This window comes from Chenopodium album, chromosome 24, assembly GCF_948465745.1.
Source record: "Chenopodium album chromosome 24, dcCheAlbu1.1, whole genome shotgun sequence".
NCBI lineage: Eukaryota > Viridiplantae > Streptophyta > Magnoliopsida > Caryophyllales > Amaranthaceae > Chenopodium > Chenopodium album.
In genome coordinates this window covers 26238584-26244583 of record NC_137857.1, presented here as the reverse complement: position 1 = coordinate 26244583, position 6000 = coordinate 26238584, and positions in this window count along the sequence as shown.

Sequence of the window (6000 nt, the reverse complement as noted above, 5' to 3'; positions counted from 1 at the left end):
ACCTGTCATTTAGAAGTGCTATAAATATCAAGTTTAACCTCATAATTAAGGTTAACATTTATTACTCTCTCTCTACTTTCTCTTCATATCATCAAATCTTCTTCTTCTTCTTCTTCCTTCTTCTTCTTCTTCTTCTTCTTCTTCTTCTTCTTCTTCTTCTTCTTCTTCTTCTTCTTCTTCTTCTTCTTCTTCTTCTTCATCTTCTTCTTCTTAAACAGTTTCTGACTTATCATCGGAGTGGTTTTTCGCGGACTACCCCGGGGTTAGCCAATCTCTGTTCCCTGTCATCTGGACGATAGGAGCATCACTGATCTCGGATCTCAAACTCGGGCTCTCGGGTTGTCGGATCCTAACCGAAACATCAGTGGAGAAGAACCTAGTTGCTATTATAAAGCATTTTTAGCGTACTTTGGCTATATGGACAGTATAAACTAAAGTAAACTAAAGATATATCTTTGGTGATGTGGACAATACACTTCGACAATGGTATTATCTTAAATCACATAATTGTAGAAGAAAGTTTGAAAATATAAAGAAGGAAAACAAAGTGTTAACCACAAAATATATGATAACAAAGACAAAGTTGTCCAGCACTCTATCTCAATACGTAGGTCCTCCCATTTGCAATATGCCCCCTTAATAGGTTCCATGGTGTATGTTATTCACGGATGATATCGTAATGGTGGATGAAACTAAGGATGGGGTGGTTAATTCCAAGTTGGAGCAATGGAGTCAAAGGTTGGAATCTAGAGGGTTTAAGCTAAGTCGGAGTAAGACTGAATATTTGGTTTGTCGTTTTGGTACTTAGAGGGGGATAAACAATGAAGTGGTGAGTTTTGATGGAAAGGATTTGACTATGAGTGAATGTTTTAAGTATCTTGGGTCGATCATCCAGAAGAACGGTGACATTGATCAAGACGAGGCCCACAGGATTAAGTCGGGGTGGCTTAAAAGGAGAGCGGCCACGGGAGTGTTATGTGACCGAAGCATTCCTTTACTATTGAAGGGAAAATTCTATAGGACTGCCATAAGACCAGTGTTGCTCCATGGTGTTGGGATTCTAAAAAGGAGCACATTAAAAAGATGGAGGTTATGGAAGTGCACATGTTAAGATGGATGTGTGGGAACACTCTAAGAGATAAAATAAAAAATGAGGTTATTCGCAAAGTAGGTGTGGCAAGTATTGCAGATAAACTAAGAGAAAACCACCTGCGTTGGTTTGGGCATGTAAGACGGAGACCCGAGGGTGCACTTGTCAGAAGAGTGGAAGAGTGGGACCATGGAGGGCTTAAACAAGGGAGAGGGAGACCGAAAATGACTTGATTGGAAGGAGTTAGGAAGGATATGAGGTATATGGATTTGCATGAGGATGAAGCATTGGACCGTAAGAAACAGAGGAAGAAGATTTATGTCGATGACTACACGGAATAATCAAATTTGGTTCATGTTAGCCGACCCCACTTATGGGATTAAGGTTTTGATTGATTGATTGATTGAAGAATAGATGGATAGAGAGACTTTGTAAACGATTTTCTATGTTGCAATATCACAAATAGACGTGTTGAGAAGTAGAGAGAGGGAGTGGAGATCGACTTTAGAAACAAGGGAGTGAGTGAAAACATAGCACGTTTAAAAGATTATAGTAATCAAATTTTGATCTAATTGTTCTTTTTAGTAAGCGATATTCAATTCTTAATAAGAATATTTGATTCTTAAATAAGCATATTTCCCATGGCTATGTGGAATACTGATACTGTAACTAAAATTTTGCATGTTATATATATATATATATATATATATATATATATATATATATATATATATATATATATATATATATATATATATATATATATATATATATATATATAGTCTTGTGTATACAACAGGGTTATTTTTGTTGAATTTGATGTGTGTCATAAATGGCACACATTTGACGAGCATTTAGGTCCTTTCTATTCTCTTTTCATAGCTTTCATGCTTAATAAGTGCTTAGTTTTGTGCTTTGTTGCTTAGTTTTACCTTTCTTCTCTTATTTTGTAGCTTTTGTGCATTTCGTTGGTTTTCTAGCCTTTTCTTCTTTATTTGCTCTATTGGACGAGGTTCGGGTCTTGATTTTGGTGATCCACTATGGTGGAAGAAGCTTTTGGATCAAGTTCATGGAATTTGGGAAGCTCAAGATGCAAAGAAGTGGAAGTTCCAAGTCTTGGCTCTTCAATTGTGCTCCCTTCAAAGGAAGTGTGTGCCTTCAATATTAAGCCTTAGCTACTGCCACTCCTAGTGCCCATATCACCATCATAAATCATGTGTGCACCCCCTTGAGCTTGAAGAGTTAAAGATTCGAAGAAACCCAGTTGAGTGCGGCCGCACGCGCAGAAGGTGCGGGCGCACACGAAGGATGTGCGGCCGCACACCATGGTGGTGCGGGCGCACATCCTCTGTTGTGCGGCCGCACCAACGTGGGTCTTTTCCGATCGGATTTCGACGATTTTCTCTCTCTTCTTATACCTATTTGAACCCAATTTTTGTAAGAAGTTTTTATAATAGAATTAGATCATATTCTTAGCTTCGTTGAGAGCTTCTCTCTCTAGATTTAGGGGTTAGTTTTAGGAGTAGATTTTAGAGAGAGAAAGTGAAGAATTTCAATGGTGATTGAGAGATTGAAGATCCAATGGTGACAATTGTATTGGAGATCTACTCTATTATCAATGAGCATTTCTAAACTCTATCTCATTTATTGTTTTGCTTAGTATTCATGTTTAGATTTTTTGATTTTGATTAGATTTTGATGATTTGATGATTGATGTTTGATTAGAGTTATTGTTCTCCTTTGATTGTTGATTCTTTAATTGTAGATTGTTGATTACTTTAGTTGTTTGTTGAATTGATGATGTTTCTAGAGTAGTTGTTTGGTTAGGGATTTGGTGAAGCTTATATTATGTAATGGATTGATGTAGATTGGGGATTTTGATGGAGTTGATGATGTGATTAAATTGGTTAATTGATTATGTGCATGTGTGTGTTTGATTTAGGCTTGATCACCCTAGTTATTCACACTAGATTGCATTGTAAGTTCACATTGATACGGACCATTGATTTGTGGCTTGCATTTACACAATTAAGGTGTCTTGTGATGTTTCCTAGCTAGAGTTTATCGTAGTTGACGCTAGTTAGACCTCTAGGAGAATAGCTTGATATGCTTTTTTGGTTGCATAATTGATCTTCCCTCACATTGCTTGAATTAGTCAACTTCCTAAACCAATTTGCATTGTTCATTGCTATTATAAGTGAATCCTAATCCCTAGCATTTTATTTGTTTGATTTCTTTGATTTCTTTGTCTTAGTAGTTGTAGGTGTCCTCTTTTACCCTTCGTCTTCGACCTAGTTTAGGCACATTATTGGAAGCACTTAGACATTACCGTTCCTTTGGGTTCGACCCTTGACTTACCTCTATACTTGTATTTAGGTTTGTTGAGTTTTTATAAATTTTGTTTGGCTTAGGAGGATTAGTCCAACGACCTAACTTTCCCACATCAGAATTGCATAGTAAGTTATTTTTATTAAATATGTTTTGAAAAATTATTTGGATTGCTTGACACGTCACATGCTTGAGAAGACAATTAAAAAGGGCAGTACTTAGTTTCAAGATTGCAATTTTATATTGTTGTACTTTTTCTTTGGTCCAATATTTTCTCCATAAATTAGCTTGGGCCCCGTTCTTTAGAGCTGCTCTGCTCTGCTGAAATCTGCTCTACTCTGCTTCAATCTGCTCTGCTCTGCTTAAAATTAATACTTAATATTGAATTATTATATTAATAATAATGCATATTTAATAATAATAATAATAATAATAATAATAATAAATAATTAATACTTAATGATAATAATAGTTAATATTTAATAATAATAATAAAAAAAAATAATTAATATTTCATAATAATAATAATTAATATTTAATAATAATAATATATAATTAATATTTAATAATAATAATATATAATTAATATTTAATAATAATAATAATATAATTAATATTTAATAATAATAATAAATAATATTTTATAATAATAATATTATTAAAAATTAATATTTAATAATAATAATATTTAATATTAATAATATAATCAATTTTTAATAATAATAATATTAATAATAATATAATTAATATTTAATAATAATAATAATATTAATAATAATATAATTAATATTTAATAATAATAATAATATTAATAATAATAATATAATTAATATTTAATAATAATAATATTAATAATAATATAATTAATATTTAATAATATTAATATTATTAATAATAATTCATTTTTAATGATAAAATTTAATGATTATATTAGTAGTAGTAGTAGTAGTAGTAGTAGTAGTAGTAGTAGTAGTAGTAGGAGTAGTAGTATTAATAATAATAATAAGAATAATAATTATAATAATAATAATAATAATAATAATAAATAATAGTAATAATAATAATAATATTAGTAATAATAATAATAATAATAATGAAATCTTCTCTGCTCTGCTCGGCTTTGCTCGGCTCTGCTTTGCTCTACTTCAATCTGCTCTACTCTGCTTTGCTGAAATCTGCTCTGCTCTGCCCAGAAGCTCAAAAGAACAAGGCCTTGGTAGAAAGTATGCTGCTCAGCCATTGTCCCGAAATATTGTTTTTTGATCCAAAATTTGTTCTTTTTAACTATTCCTCTCTATCTCAACCATTGTCGATGGTGTATAGCTTCAATAATCAATATACATATTTATGCATGTCTAATTTTGAGTTATATTATACTAATTTTCTGATTAGTGCCAATAGAAAGTGAGCTTCACTTCACTATTATTATTTTATTAGCTTAGGTTGATCATGATTAGGGATGGCAATGGGACGGGTCCACTGAGACCCAGACCGAGACCCGAATTTTCGGAGGTGGACCCAGATCCGACCTAGACCCACAGGGTCTAAAAAAATTAGACCTAGACCCAGATCCATCGGATCTAGTGGGTCTCGGGTCTAAAACGGGTCTAACTATAATTTTTATTATTTTTTATAATTTTTATGTATATTATAAATTTAAAATTATACTACTACTTCAAAATAATAAAAAAAAGCATTAAAAAATGTGTTCATATTTTTGACACACAAATAATTTATTTCATTAAACAGTAAAGACAACGCAAGATAAAAAAAAAAAAAAAAACCATACTACGCAAAAACTTAATTTCTTGGTCGTTTGCTGTTTTATTTGCTCACTTTCACTAAAGTCTATCTTCTCAACCTCTAATTATGTAGTATATTAAGTGATTTTTTAAAATTTTATCACTAATATATATTTATAATTTATAAAAAAAATTGAAAAAAAAATAAAAATCGGTCCATGGGTCGGATCTGGGTCTACACTTTTTGGACCCAGACCCAGACCCGACCCATTAAGCTTAGACCCAGATCCGACCCAGACCCATCGGGTCTAAAATTTAAGGACCCCGACCCTAAAATATTTATTCATCATAACCTAAATCTAATTTCTATTAAAAAAAAAATGTAAGAAAATCTTTGATTCCCTTTAATTTTGGCTTTAGAATGTTTTGAATTGATGCAAAGTCATGACTCAAGGTCATTAAGGGCTTGTTCACATACGTTTATTTTCAGTTCAGTTCAGTTCACTTCATTTCAGTTTAGCTCAGTTCAGTTCAGTTCAGCTTATATCTAATGATATTGCTAATGATATAAAGCCAAATTTCATTATTTTAAGCTCTTATTACAACGACGATAATAATAATAATAATAATAATAATAATAATAATAATAATAATAATAATAATAATAATAATAATAATAATAATAATAATAATAATAATAATAATAATCAATAAATAATAACCAATAAATAATAATAATAACAATAACAATAATAATCAATAAATAATAATAATATTAAATTTCTCTTAAATATTTTAATATGTATATTTTTATATACACATATGTATAATAACAGCCTG